The sequence below is a fragment of the Lepisosteus platostomus genome, chromosome 5 (assembly GCF_059453375.1).
Source record: "Lepisosteus platostomus isolate fLepPlt1 chromosome 5, fLepPlt1.hap1, whole genome shotgun sequence".
Taxonomy (NCBI): domain Eukaryota; kingdom Metazoa; phylum Chordata; class Actinopteri; order Semionotiformes; family Lepisosteidae; genus Lepisosteus; species Lepisosteus platostomus.
In genome coordinates, this window is record NC_142615.1 from 33,602,014 (window position 1) to 33,618,287 (window position 16,274).

The following is a 16,274-nucleotide window of genomic DNA, read 5'->3' on the forward strand; positions in this document are numbered from 1 at the left end:
TAAATCCATCGACCTGATTTCAAATCTCTCTAACACCTGAGCTGTGGCTTCTTTTGAGTAGTTATTCAGGAGAACATTATGTTAATCGTATAGATGAAACGTTTAATATATTCAGGTGGATAGCTACTTCAGCATGCATATCTGCAAAGAAACAAGTAATATTGTAGGTTTATTCCATGCTGAAAAGAGAAGAGAGAAAACAAACCTGAAGAAGTTTTCATAGCTGAAACGTTGTGTTTTCTCTCTTCTCTTTTCAGCATGGAATAAACCTATTCCTTGTTCCTTTAATATATTGTTCGGTTGAATTCAAAATGCTTTACTACTACAAGAGAGGATTATAGTATGGAGGATGAGACAAATTTATGATTTTTTGGAAGAAAATGGTCTTACTTTGCATTCGAAATGAATCAAAACTTTTGCGTGACACACAAACCCTTTGTCTTTTTTTAAAGATATCATATTTTTAAACAGACAAGTATAGAAAAAGTTTTTTTTACTTAGAAATTTTGGATGGGGGTGATGCATTACTAGTAGTGGCACTGAGGTCACTATGGTGCTGTTGAGCACCATAAGATTAGGGCCAGTGGCGTAATGTATAATGCATCTGACTTTGGATCAGAAGATTGTAGTTTGACTCCTGCCTGGCTCATGTTGCTTTTAAACCAGTCAGGGTCCTCAGTAGTAGATTTTCTTTATGTAAATTAACTGCAGCTGAAAGCTATAGAAAACAGGTTGGGTAAATTGCAATGAACTGTCGAACTGTTTTGCACGAAGCTGCAGACTACTTAACACGGTACTGTCTGAAGATCAGCTCCTGCTCTGAGCTCAATAGCAATGCAAAACTGTGCGTAACAAAGCTGGTGAGCAGCTGAACTTGTGCTCAGTAGTCAGTTCGGTGATGAGGGTTCAGTACTGGCGTTGTTCTAATTAGCACGAACTGCACAGGCTAAATCAGACAATTTCAAATAGTCTGATCAGTGTAGGACAAGTTAATGAAGAATTATTACTTTGTCTGTCTCTTGTTTGTATATAAATGAATGTCTCTGACAACTTAATGTTAGTTTTTAATTTAGTTTTAGTTTTACGATGTAGGTCAGGTGTTGACATATGCACAAACACACGAAATGTCTCACTCCTGATTCAGCTCATGCTTCATACGAGTGAAGCGATTCCTCCTGCTTCTCGTACAACCATATCAGAACAGAAGCCCGTGTCACCCAGCTCTGATTCAAGAGCGACTCACATCTTGACAGGGTGCTTGACATGAAGGGGGGGGGGTACTGTCACGCCCTCTGCAGCCAGAGGGCGCTCCTTCTCTGTCCTGTCCCTAGTTTCCAGCCTGCTGTCCTTCCTGTCCCTCTCTTTCCCTTGTGCTATATATTTCCGGGTCTTGCACTCTGTCATCACTCAGCATTGACGTTCGGATGTCCTGAGACCCGCCTAGCACCAGGGCGCCCCATGTCCGCTCCCTGAGGGCACCCGCCTAGCACCAGGGCGCCCCACGTCCGCTCCCTGAGGGCATAGGTTTCTATATGACATTCCTGAACTTTTTGCACTAATGAGCCCGGGCCTTTTTCCCGTCTCGCCGCTACGCATATGGGTCTTTTTCCGCTCTCCTACTCCCCATGGCTAGTCCCTTTGGACGTCCGTGACAGGTGCCCCTTTGGAATAGTTTTCAGAAAATGTGAGAAAAGGAAAGTTATGTACAGTAAGCTCTCACACACAGCTCTCAAACACAGCATTAGAGATTGGAATCTGATTGTAAAAAAAAAACTGCCCGTCTCCCCGGCATTTAACGGTGCTGTTGTTTTTATTTTACATATTGTTAGCATTTTAATGAATTGTTAAAAGATTTATACACAAATCGCTAAATACGAAACGTAAAAAACCCAACTGTAAGCAATTGACCATTCATATTCCTGAATTTTAAATCCCTGTGTTTATCTGTGTCCAAGTGCCTCGTGCAGCTATTTTGAAACCATACCTCAAGGAGGACTTTACACGCAGTCTGGGGTATTTTCTCCTTTTACATTTTTGCGATTTTATATCGAACCTGGTATACTCCCAAAAGTGCACCGTAGCTTGTACTGTGTGCCCTGTTTGCCTTTGTAAGCATTTGTTTAAAAACTAAGTTCACAATACGATAAAAACAGAGAAAGCACAAACTTAATAATATAACGATTAAAAATCAAAACCAAATCATAAAGAAAAAGAGTCAATTTCCGCCTGCACTGATATCCCTTCAAATGTTTTATAAGAACTCTTGACGTTTTTAGAGTAGAAGCCTGGTCCATTTCTTCTACTAAACGAGACTATGGGAGTGAGTATTTTGATGTCGAACTGGGATTTAAATAAAGAGGAACACTACACTACATTGGGCTACGCGTGTGACAAAACGTTTATTTTAGACCTCTCGATAGCTCAGTTGCTAGCTCTTAAGACTGTAGAAAAAGCAGCGAGTATGTCTTATGTCCCTGGTCTGAATCCAGTTTGAAGGGTGGTGTTTTCTTGTTCCTTAATCAAAAAGTGAAAATTGCGAATTTGTCTTTCACTTTGACGTTCACCCGAAAGCTCAGTATACAAAGAAGTAGAGGCTCCTGAATAATCCTCACGTCTGATTGTTTTGCTTAGACCTTTAAAATGTACACTGTGGCCTATTTACTCTTCCTAACACAATTAAAAAGCCGCCGGCAAACTTATCGATCGGGAGTTTAGTTCAGTGATAGCGCGCACTTAAGACGCTCCGTTTTCTATCGCCGGCATCTCTGTATTCTTTTTAAACGCGATATTTTTTATTCTTCGTGTGTGAATTTCAGGGAGACTCATAAACCCTTCGTCTGTTTTTAAGATACATTATTTTAAACCAGACATAATGAAAGACGTAGTAGTTAGACACACGTACAAAACACATGAATCTAATTGAGAAACTTTTGACCGGGGCGATGTATTACTAGTAGTGGCTCTGAACTCAATGTGGTGCTGTATAGGAATGCAACACAAACGCCAATGGCACAATGGATAACGTGTCTGATTATGGATCAGAAGACTTTAGATTTCTACTCCTTCCTGGTTCGTGAAGAAGCTTTTAAACCACACTACTCAACACTGACATCGAAGTGTGTGCGGTCCTACACAACCTTACTATCGACTAGATGAGTCTTCTGTTCTATCTCCGATTCTTTCCGCACATGCCTGCTATTTCACCACCGTTATTGTAGGATAACAGCCACAGACACGAGAAGATATACTATTCCGAACAAATGTCTTAAAAAATCAAGTTGAAAAGGGTGACAATAAGTTTTTGTTTCTTTAACGTAACCTAACTTTTGCCTGTAAAGTTCACATTATTTTCTGTAGCCGCAAATCCCCAATATTTATGCTGTCTCTGGAGAAATACAAGCGTGGAGTCAAATCATATTAAATAACACAACACATCTATTAATTTAACACCCAGATGTGACAGAACACATGTAAGACTTACACACAGCTTTTAATATGCTATAGTGAATTTACAGGTATCCTGGGGAGGGAAGAGAACTGATATTAAGGAAATACATATTTAAAGGGGATGTGTTTTGTCACATCTGGGTGTTAACTGAATAATTGTCTAGCATTATTTATTGTGTTTTGACTCTATACTTGTGTTTCTCAGGAGACAGCAGAAATCTTGATGTTTACAGTTATATTCACATTCCCGGTGATATTGACATAGGTACTCAACTATTTACTTGTAGTTTGACTCGTGTCAAAAGTTGAAAATCTCTGCAAACATCAAGATGGCAAAGGACGTGCAAAGAAACTCAATCACATTTAGAGAAGGTAATGTTTAGATCTGATTAATTCGAAGTGTGTCTCTGGGTGCGTTTGATCTACGAACGTTGTGTTTAACTGAAGCACACCCTGACTGAGTGTGCCATAGAAACTGACACATGTCGTATTTTTCTACATTCACAGATTTTTGGCTAAAGTAAAAAAAGAATCATTGTCACTTTCTTGCCAGCTGGCAGTAATTCTTTTGCACTGATAACAAAGATAAGCATTTTAGCTTTCGCAATGTGTGGAGTTCTTGAAAAACAAGTTGTGCCAAAAACGAAATAAACACCTCCATTAAACTTGATGCAGAAGCATGTTGTCTATAACAATAAACGGTGCAAGAAGACAAGCACCGCTGGGATTTAAACCCAGGATCTCCTGTTTACTAAAGAGGCGCTTTAACCAACTAAGTCACGACACCGGCAGAACTCTCTTCTTTTACTGCCGCTTGGACACACCACTCTGAGACTCCTGCATTCAGTAAGTCTGCTGGCTGAGCAAGCTGCCTCCTTTACATGGAACAGGAGCCCTGACTGTAAGAGAAATGAAGAGAAATGGCTTTTATTGGGCACTTTTCATGTCCAATGCTCTTGACTTCTCCCAAGGACGACAGAGTCCATTTACTACACTTTTCCTTTCTTTCTTCTTTCTGTACTCTTTGATGAAACATAAACGAGAAATCATGCGAGGGAAAATGTCTTTTTTTTCATGGAGAAAACATGCACCAGGAAATGTTGTGTTTAGAAGAAGTGAGTTAACATGAAAAGTGACCTAATTTACCGGAGCAAATGCTCACCAAGCAAGATCTGCTTTACTACTAGAGAGAAGTAGAGTGAAAGACGTGATCATTTCACGCCGCTGTGGAACGAAACGCTTTTGTCTTGGAATTCTAAATCAATTAGAAATTCAGAGCGACACATAAAGGCTTTGTCTGCTTAAAAGTGATGATTTTTTAAAACTAAAAAAAAATGTAGAAAACACTTTTCTCACTTAGAAATTTAAGATGGGAGTGGGGTATTACTAGTAGCGGCACTGAACTCACCATGGTGCAATTAATTTACGTGACGGGCTAGTGGTTTAATGGATAACGCGTCTGATTTTGGTTTATAAGATTGTCGATTCGACTTCTACCGGGGTTGTGTGATTTAAATCAGGCTCCTCAGAAATAGATGTCTGTTATGTAAATGACCCCACCTGAAAGCAAACGTTGGGTCTGGGTTCCTTTCTTTCCTGCATGAAATAGCAAATCGTTACAAAAAAAAAACACCAACTAATGTCCAATAGTCCAATAGTTAGTCATTTAAGTAAACATGAATATACTGTAAGGTCTTGGTACATGGGAGTGGATTTCAACCACAATTAAAAGAAGGGCAAATTATAATTGCAGGCTTCAGACACTTTTTTATACAAAAGTGACCAAACACTCCCTAACTTTCAGGTTTGCTTGAACCTGTAAGAAACACAAGGTCTGAAACTTCCATTCTCTGATGTTACTGTCTCTAAAGTCGGACGTGATGTTTCGCTGATGTGCAGTGTCTCTTTTCTCTTGCCGTGTTCAGGATGATTCGCTGCATAAGCTCCTGACTGGTAGTTCTTTACTGCATTGTTATTTCGTTCAGATTACTTATGTAGTGTACAGCTAAAACCCGACTGCGTGGTAGAATTTCCAGGTTCAGCACCAGCAAACTCATCAGCTGACCGCGATGTGATTTGAACACACAACCTTCTGATTGGGAGTCAGAGGCGCTACCGTTGCGCCTCGAGGTCACTCGCCACTTGTGCTTTTAATTCCCCCAGAGAGAATAACAGTAATGCTAGAATAACAGTAGTATTAAAACTACTACTACTACTACTGTTAATTCTCTAACAGTAACACTATAATTATAATTAATATTAACATTAATATGAACATTAAAACTAAAACTATCAGTAGCGCTATCATCATTAATACTCACATGAACACTTGCATTAAAACAATCAGTTGTACTCTCATTAATATTCATATGAATACAGTAGTATTAGTATTTGTTGCTACCCATGACGTCACATCGCTCTTTGTGATGAACGCGATACACCTAGACGCCTGTCCCCGTGGTTACCATACTTATGATTTATAAACACGGGGAAAAATACATGTAAACTGTTACTTACATACATTTATCAACTTGGAATATATTTTTTTAGCTCTAGGATACAGTTACCTAAATAATAATAAGAATAATCATTGTTTAATTTCGGTTTGAACATTTTTTACACTAAACGCACTACGGTAATTGATCAATACAGTCTTTATTGACTGTTTTCTAAATATTTAAAACAGGATCAAAAACAGAAAAAGAATCAGTACTCACCAATCGGTGAAGTTAATCGTTTATTCTACGGTTTTTCAACTGAATTAACTGGTTTTCGATAGATAAGTGATCAATAACTCTCCTCCGTGCGCGCTCTGCGCCTCCCGCGGTCTTGCTCTCTGATCCAGGTGCTCAGGCTGGTGTCTGTGACATCACAGCGCTCTTTCTAACAGAGCAGAGCGCGTCTCCGCTGGAAGAGACTCCTGTCCGGAGCCTGGGGGGCTTTTCTTAACATCCCCCCAAAAAAGAACACACCGGGCTGTGAAGAGAAGCAAATCATAACGGTTGTAAAAGGAGAGTGACAAACCAAGGAATGAAATTCATTAAACAGGAAAAAAAATAGTTTACTTCGCAGATTAATGTGTTACAAGGCGTACCCGTGTGGAGCAGTAGAGAACGAGCACAAGTCCCTGTAATAAGTGCTTTTAAATGTTTTAAACGAATCATCAAAGTATAGAAGCCAGGAGGATCAGGAACCTGATCCTGGAGGTTAAAATGTGTATCCTGGTTTTATTTCCAGCCTGCTCTCAGTTCCATAGGTAGTCTGATTATTAATTAATAATTAACTGTATAACTGTTACAATAATTCATCTAATTGTAAATTTATAAGACTGTGAGACACCTGTGAGTGACATATGAGAGCTGGTGATTCCCTGGGCTGGTGTGGAATCACACACAGACAGGTCTTCTTCTGTGTGATCTGAGTCCCACTGCTGAGAGCTACAGACTAGTCAACTGGTCACTACTGTAGACACGGCCATCGGCCCATCGGCTACTAGTAATCAATATACAGTGTACTGACCAGAGTGTCACTACTTGTGTTTATTACATAAAAAGATAATTCCACACTCACGTGTGTTATAAAACATTTATAAAACATGTTTGGAGACTGACATACAGTAAAGAAAGTAATACTGAAGGGCTGGAGGTCCTGGAAAGGGTTAATAGAAGCTTCTTGCTTCTGACCTGGAACAGAGTCCACAGCTGACAGATCAGTGAGTCCTGAGCCCAGTTCACAGAGAGGAGAACCAGGAGCTCTTCTCTGTCTCTAAGTGGCTGTGAGAACGGAGAAAATGGGGAGATGTGACCTGAGTCCAGGCTGTTCTGTCTGATATTATTCATGTTACAGTACTGATTGTCTGAATGTCCTCTGGTTCCGGATTGACGGATAAAAAGAAGTATGGAGCTTCTGTCCGATTGTCTCTGAGCTGTGAATCTGACTGAGAAGAGAATAATGATTTTTTATTCTGCCTCTGATAATTTTTCTCCTTGCCAAGTGGTGTCACATCCCCTTCAGAAACTCTGCACAGACTGTCAGAGTGAGAGAAAAAGTAGAGAGATGGACAGATAAGAGCACACGCGGCGATAGATACATACGTCTTGATTTACTTTGAACCAAGTGTTCATTTCCTTTGTGGAACAAGTTGTTTCTGAACTTCAAGAAATTCATACAACTTCTGAAAGATAAAATATAAGTCTTGCAAATCAGGACAGAAGAAATACCGCATATATATGTCAGTGATTTTTCTCCTTTTAACGAAAAGTGGAGAAAAACAATGGCAGTGCATCTCCGTCAGCTTGATTTAGCTTAATACAAGTATTCACTTCCTTTTCTGTGGATTACAGACTGCTAAAGATGAAATAAAGTTATTGGTTATTCATGGTCAGTGCAGAAGAAATACTGCCGGCTGGCAGGAAAATGTCAGTATTTTATAGTTCTTTAGCTACAAACCTGTGAATGGCAAAAAGCATTGGGAGTGTGTCTCTGTGCAGCTGTTAAATAAAGGGCTGGTGGTTCAAACCCACTCAGGGATGCGCTTCAGACTGTTTCGCTGTAACCATAATCTCTGCTAAAGCTTGATGGGATTTTTTCACAAGCCCTCTTGAAATTTGCAAGAAATATCTATTTTACTCGTGTGGAACTACAAGTAAACAATTAAGTACCTGTCGATGTCCAAGAAAACCATTTTCACATGTGGAATTTTATCTTCAACTGGCTGTCAGGAGAATTCATTTATACACCTGTTGTATCCTTTGCAAAAATATTTTAAAATTAGAACACAGATTTGTTGGAGAATTTGACAATCCTTGACAATCATTATTAAATGAGCATTATACAAATGTGCGTTGATATTTTGTATATGTACCTCAATTGTAATAAAATTAAACATAATTTCTTTGATATGGATGTTCATTTGAAGGATTTGAGGAAACTATCAAGGATCTCAGAACAACCAAAGATACATTTGGGCATCTGCTATTGGTAAAGATTAAAGAGTACCGTAAGTGTGAAGCTTGCACACACACGAGAGAAAAATCAGTTTTAATGTACTTCATTAAACTGATGGTGTGCTTATCAATCGTGCATAAAATGTCCATAGCAGGGGATGGTTTTGATCAGTTGATCTCTGAGTTACAGGCCCAGCACACTCCCGCTGCGCCACTCTACTAACAAATGTCTTGGGGTGATTCAACACAACTACTCTATCTTTGCTTTTTAAAAGTGCGCCCGAGATGGAACAGTCTAAACGGTAAACGCAGACGTCACTTTGAGCACTTGGTCTTTTATAGTACAAATCATCACACGCTGCTCTACATGGGCGTGTCTTCAAGATCGTTGTTAACCAAACCTTCTGCCAAACTGAATCTTTTGTCGTTAATTCCCAAATCTTCAATGAGAATCAGTGAAACGAAAACCAAGCCCATGTACACACTCGCGTCCTAGTGTGAAAGAAAAATGATGTAAGCATTTGAGAAATAACGAGAGTAGTCTGAACATCTCCAGCCTGTCAACTGCTCTACAAAGAGATCGCTCCCTCTACACCCACTTTATAACGTTGAAAATGATTCAGGAAGCACAGCAAAGTTCTAAAACCAGCGAATGCATCTACATACATAAAATGTCAATTTTTCAAAAGTAAAATCTTCAGCTTTGAAAGATTGTCATCTATATATTTTCGTTTTTCTCTTTTTTACATAACACGCTTTCGAGAAACAAACTGTCTTGTAATGAAGGCTGCATTAGAAAATGTGTATCTAGCTTTGTTAAATTAAAATCGGCACATCCCAGTGGACAAAAGATGTAGAATATACGGCTATTAAACGCATACTTTAGACGTATAAATGTGCTCCGTAACTGGTCTAGAATGAAATTCTAATATACGTATATCGTTATACGTCAATTAGACATCTATGATTATATGTTTATTATACATAAATGGTTGGAGTTCTATTATACGGATACATTTAGAGGACTAATATACATATATAGTTAAAGGTCTATTATACATCAAATACATATTTTATAGGTGTATAAACTAGTAAATAAAGCCAATGATTTGTTTTAGAAAAATATGTAGTTCAAATTATACATTATATACAATATTGTAATCAACAAATGGCTAATCATCATAAAAACACAACTAGTAAACTTCAGTTACAAATTCTAGTAACATGGCAATATATATAGTAATGACAAACAAACTAATTACATAATCCCGCTAATATTTAACTCAAAACCACATTTCGATTCAAATATAAATTTTAACATTTACAACTTCTATATTTCCACCAAAATATAATTAATGTAGCACAAACGCTACTTTCTAAAAAAGACAGAAAGAAACTGTTTGTTTTGTGTTTCATGGTGATCCTCCTCTCGATACTAATGAAATGTTTAATATGATCCCTCGAGAAACAAAAAGGAGTCAATTTCCGCCTGGAATGATTGATGCCCCATCAAACATTTTGTAATATCCCCGGAAGTTTATACAGTAGAATCCTGGTTCGTGGCTTAAATTCAAGGTAAACAAGACTAAGGAAACGAGTTGGAAACTTGATGTCGAACTGGGATTTAAATCACCCGGAACATTTCACTACATTGGGCAGTATGTGCCAGGAAGCCTTGATTGCCATCCCTTCGATAGCTCAGTTGGTAGAGCGGAGGACTGTAGTGGAGTCAGTAGGGAATCCTTAGGTCGCAGGTTCGATTCCGGCTCGGAGGAAGGTGCTTTTTGTGTACTTTAATCAAAGAGTTAAAATAGCGAATCTTTTTCACTCAGACATTGATCAAAAGCTCAATAAACAACGAAGCAGTTCCAAAGTCTGCCCACGTCTGATTGTCTTGTTTTTGGCCAATATCTGATCTTTGAATTAAGGGAATACTCTGTTTGCTTTGTAATTAAAAAAAAAACATACAGTACAAATGTCAATTTCATTTTGGTTTCAAGATCGCAATTTAGTGTGAAACATAAAAGCCAGCTGGATAAGCTTTATTAATTTCCCTCACGGGATCAATAAAGTATCTATAAATCTCTTATACGTTATTTACAGTGGCCTTTCAACTAATAGCACGTGCAGGGCTCAAACCCTAGCTGTTGGTGCACTACGAGTTGCGTAAGGCTCTGTAACGCGCAGATGAGAAACTAACCTCTGCTTCTTCATTATATAAACAGTGAGCTATATATGCGAGCTTACTGCCTCCTACGGGCTCTGTATTTGTTAGCGATACAAGACCGGCTGTGGAGAAATGAAGTGAGGAGGGTGTGTACATTAAAAGGCTCATAGCGTCCCTGGAAGGGCTCAAACCACCACCCTTTTGGTTAACAACCGAACCACAAAGACGCATGTACAGCTTAACACTTCTCGGTCTCAGTGAAAGTGATACACTCCGTAAAATTTCCAGAGATTAATTTATTTTAAAAGGAAAATCTCCAACAGCGGCCGAGATCTACTGGAGTTTTTTCATTCTATACTGCGATTTCTGAAGGGTACCCTGTGAAAATACAAGTTTTGACGAGACGGGATGGACATATAAGGTCAAAAGGCTTGGGGAATTGAACTTTAAGGTGAAGACTGCGGGTTCAGTAGCATCACCTGATCAGTATCAGTTGACTCCGATATACTTCGAAAATGAACTTCGGGATTTAGAGTCAGACGTGCTACCGTTGCACCATGGGGTACTTAATTAAAAAAAATAGAAAAAACAATCAGTGTTCCTGGATCTGTAATTGAGAACAACACCTGCACAAGAGCTGCGCAGGAAGAATAAAATGTGGTCTGGGAAGAAAAGACTCTCTTCGGAAGAGCTGCGCTCTTCACATGAGATTTTTTTTTTGTGAAGCTGATTTGTCTCCTTTGGGGAATTCAAAGGCACAGACAGCTGCGACTTCGTGGCGCAACGGTACACCCCATGGATAATCTAAACAAAATAGAGCAGTACAGGACACGCAGTGAGGAGCTCACACAGGCTTACAGTCTCCAGTATTGGAGTGAAGAGGAAAAAAATAACTTAGTTTTTTTTAAGAGAAAAGGCACAGTTCACATCTGCTTAACATCACGTCCAACTTTAGAGACAGCTACATCAGATAATGGAATCACGGAAGTTTCAGATAACTTTTTTTTAATACAGGTTCAAGCAAACCTGAAAGTTAATGAGTTTCCGGACACTTTTGTTTTATTAAAAAGTGTCTGAAGCCTGAAAATGTAATTTGAAAAAAAAAAAACCGCTATTGGACATTAGCAGGTGCTTTTTGTAACGATTTGCTATTTAATGCTGGAAAACAAAGGAAACAGACCCAACGTTTGCTTTCAGGTGCAGTTCATTACATAATATACATCTATTACTGAGGAGCTTGAATAAAATTTACACGAGCCAGGTAGAAGTCGAAGCTACAATCTTATGATCCGAAATCAGACGCGTTGTTTATTAAACCGCTGGCATTTCACATAACCTGAATTCCCCCATAGTGTGCTCAGCGCCGTTACTAGTAATGCACAGCTCCGTCTAAAATTTCAAAGTGAGAAACATGTGTTTTCTGATTTTTTATGAGTTTTAAAATATAATCTCTTTAAATCAGACAAGGGGTGTCTCGCACTGAAATTCCGATTGACTGAGAATTCAAAGAAAGACTGTTTTCTTCCACAACACCGTATAATTATCACATCCACCAGACTCTCCAACCTCTCCAGACCTTGCTGGTTGAGCAATTGCTTCGATAAATTAGGTCACGTATCATGTTAAATCATTTCTTCTCAACACAACATTTCCTGGTGCACGTTTTCTCTATGAAAAAAAAGAAATTTTTCCCTTGCACGATTTCTCGTTTTTTTATCAAAGCGTACAGAAATAAAAAAGAAGAAATAGTGTCGCAAAATAACTCTGTCGCCCTTGGGAGATGTCATACGCATTGGACATGAAAATGCCAGATAAAAGCCAGTTCTCTTCGTTTCTCAGTGTCGGGGCTGCTATGTAAAAGAGGCAATTTGCTCCGAGCGCAGGTTCAGCGCTTACTGAACGCAGATGTCTCAGAGCGGTGTGTCCAAGTGGCTGTAAACGGTGATGGCTGTCCTGTCACCGTAGCCTAGTTGGTTAAAGCGCTTTTTCTATCAAACAAAAGAACCGAGATTCAAATCCCTGCCGTGTCTTTCTTCCTATCTTGTAGTACAGAACGTATCATTTCGGGCAATCACAAAGGGCTTGATTTCGTTAAATGCATGTGTTCATTTCCTTTCTGGAAAACTTGTTTTTGATTAAATTCACACAGCTTGCGAAAAATGAAATTCAATTCTTGGTTTTCAGTGCAGAAGAAATATTACCGTCTGGCAAAATAAACGGTAAGAGATTTTTTTGAAACCTAAAACTTGTGATTCGAGAGAAGACCCAACTAGTCAGTCTCTCTGGCGCAATCGGTTAGCGCGTTCGGCTGTTAACCGAAAGGTTGGTGGTTCGAGTCCACCCAGGGGTTCTTTTGCGATGTAAACGTTGTCGTCAGTCGATTAGATTTCTCAGCGAAACCGTAACCATTTTAATATTTGCAGGAAATGTGAGTGTTTAACACGTGTCAGGGTCACCGGGAAATGTCCAATAATGCCCAACATTGCAATTCCCCAGAAAACCATATTCACCCCAAAAATATTATCGTTGAATCTTCATTTATACTTCAGTTGAATCCTCTGCTGAAATATTTTAAAATACAATGCAGGTTTGTTTGAGAACTTGACAAGCATTGTTAAGATGGCACTGTGCAGTTGGATTTTGATATTTTGACATATTTACCTTAATTTTAAACATAAATACTATACAGTCTATTGTAATTTTAAAATATGTTAGCTGAGGATGCAAAGGGGTGAAAGGGAAAGGTCAGAGGGTATAGTAAAAACGAGGTTAGGATTAGTGGAGGTGGTAGGGGTGTTGATGGTTTTTCTCTGTAGAGGATGATTGAGGTTTTTATCCTTCTCTGAAGTAAGAAATTGGAAGAGTTGGGAGTTGAGGAATCTGATGAGGTTAGTTATAAAAGGAAGTTGATGTGGAGCTGTTAGCCGTAAAACGTCCTAACGTCTTTGATGTTGTCATCAAAGATAAACTGCAGTAAGCAAAGATAAAGAAAATTATCTTTGCTTACTGCCCTGTCTTTCTCACACCTGAAGAAGGCTCTACGGCCAACACGTTATGTTTCCTTTCTTCTCTTTTCAGCATGGAATAATCATTTACTTGTTCCTTTGCAGCCTAGGCATGCTGACACAGCTACTCACCTGATATATAACATTCCTATAATCGCAACTATGAATGTCCACTGTGGGTATTTTTTCCATTATTATTTATTTTGGCATTGAAGCATATTTTATGTAATACCGAAGTGTCATAATCACTGAAAAACATATTTTTTCATTTAGAAAGAATTAAAAAAATATAAATCACTATGAATTACATTTAACCTGTTCTGATCTAGGTTTTCTATATACTTTAACATGCCATGTTCAGAATGTCACAACGCAGAAATGCAACAGAGAAGTTTTGTAATTACAAATGTTCGTGATGAGTGATTTTGTCTCTCTTACCTTAGTGTCGGAATACTAAGATGTTCTGGTAACGAGGAAGGAGGGAATAAGTAATTCAGCAGAATGTTAGGAATCCCTGGTGAGAAGATACACGGATCCTGTGCAGACGCAGGCACGGGTGATAGATGAGGCAGGCGAACAAACCAGAACGAGAGGCAAGGTCGTAGTCAAAAGGCGAAAGGCAAGTCGTAATCCAGGAAGTACACCGGTAGCAGACAGTCCGAGTCGAGAGGCGAGGTGCAAAGTCGAAAAGGCAGAAGGGGAATCCAAAAACCAGGATAAACGAGGTACGGGGGAAAAACGCCAGGTAGAGCTCTCAAGGAGTAGACTCAATACCGAGCAGAGGGAAGCAGGTGCAGATGGTTTAAATAGCAGTGCGCAGATGGTTTAACTCGTGCGGCGGCGTTTGTTAATAATCACCCGCTGCTGGGTCTGATTAGCTCGCTTACGCTTTGTTCTTGACTGCCTGGTTGTCGTGACAGTACCCCCCCCTTCACGGGCGGCTCCCGACGCCCGAGACGGCCGATCGGGATAGTCCCTGTGGAAGTCTCCGATTAGCGCAGGGTCCAAAATATCCCTCTCCGGAACCCAGGATCTTTCTTCAGGGCCATAACCCTCCCAGTCAACCAGATACTGAAGGGTACCGCGGTTCCATCTAGAGTCGAGGATCTTGTGGACTGTATATGCCTGGTGCCCCCGAATGCGACGCGGGGGTGGCGGGCGACGTTGGGGAGCCGCCAGAGGTGAGCGGTAGAAGGGTTTCAGGAGGGAGACGTGGAAAGACGGGTGGATTTTAAGGGTGGGGGGAAGTGCAAGACGGAAGGTAACTGGGGTGATCCGGGAGAGTATCCTGAAGGGGCCGATATACCTAGGCCCGAGCTTCTTGGAAGGCAGGTGTAGAGGTAGGTTCCTTGTTGAAAGCCAAACAAACTGGCCTCTGCGAAAACGGGGGGCTGGTCTGCGGTGTCGGTTTGCGAATTTGGCCTGGCGCTGGGTTGACTTGGTGAGAGCTGTCCTCGCCATTCTCCAGGTCCTGCGCAGCTTGGAAATATATTGACGCACCGACGGCACCGCCGTGTCCGGAGGGTTGGTAGGAATGAGAGTGGGTTGATAACCTAGTGAGCAGAGGAAGGGAGAGAGACCTGTGGAGGAGGAGGTAAGAGAATTATGGGCATATTCTGCCCAGGGAAGTAGCGATGACCAGTCATCCTGCGAGTTGGAGGTGAAGGCTCTCAAAAAGGTAAGGAGGCTTTGGTTGGTCCGTTCCACCTGACCATTGGCCTCAGGATGATAACCCGAAGTCAGAGATACATGGGTCCCTAAAGCTTGGCAGAACGCTTTCCAAAAGGCCGAGACAAATTGAGGTCCCCTGTCTGAGACCACATCGTTGGGCAACCCATGTATCCGAACGACCTGTTGCACAAACAGTGATGCCATTTCCTGGGCTGTGGGCAATGCTGGGAGGGGGACGAAATGGGCTGCCTTGGAAAAACGATCAGATATCACCAAGATTACCGTATGACCTTGACTGCTAGGAAGGTCCGTAATGAAGTCCACAGCTATGTGGGACCAAGGGCGGTGTGGGATCGGAAGAGGGTGAAGGAGACCGGTCTTCTTGGCACGCGGAGTCTTGATCCTGGCACAGACCGGGCAAGCTCGGACGTACTCTGCAACATCTGATCGCATGGAAGGCCACCAGAAATCTCTGGTGAGTAGGTCCAGAGTGCGTCTGCACCCGGGATGGCCTGCAAACCGAGAGTCATGCCCCCATTGCAGGACAGCAGAACGCAAGTTGTCCGGTACAAAAAGCTTATCCGGGGGGCAGCACACAGGAACTATAGCTCCCTTGAGGGCACGTCTGATCTGATCTTCAATAGAGCAGTGGATCGCCCCGAGGATTCTGTTAGGTGAAATGATTGGTTCCGGTGTGTAGTCCAGATCCTGGGGATCATGGAGCCGAGAGAGAGCATCAGCCCTCCCATTCTTCGAGCCAGGTGTATAGGTGATCACAAAATTAAATCGAGAAAAGAAAAGAGACCAACGGGCCTGACGGGAATTGAGGCGTTTGGCCGACTGAATGTAGGCCAGGTTCTTATGGTCCGTGATAATGACAAAGGGGTGATGAGCCCCCTCCAGCCAGTGTCTCCATTCCTCCAGGGCCAGCTTGATAGCCAAGAGTTCACGATTACCAACATCATAATTAACCTCGGCAGGGGAGAGTTTCCTCGAAAAGAAGGCACAGGGATGTGGAATGTGCTTATCCCCGTGGCG

General features: G+C 40.9%; 1 non-coding gene across 1 annotated transcript; it reads left to right on the forward strand.

Annotated features, from left to right (window-relative positions):
• The first annotated feature begins 10,080 nt into the window (after positions 1–10,080).
• Positions 10,081–10,168, forward strand: trnay-gua (transfer RNA tyrosine (anticodon GUA)). The gene is given in 2 exon segments: positions 10,081–10,117; positions 10,133–10,168. It is a non-coding gene; the product is annotated as a tRNA-Tyr (tRNA).
• The last annotated feature ends 6,106 nt before the right edge of the window (positions 10,169–16,274 follow it).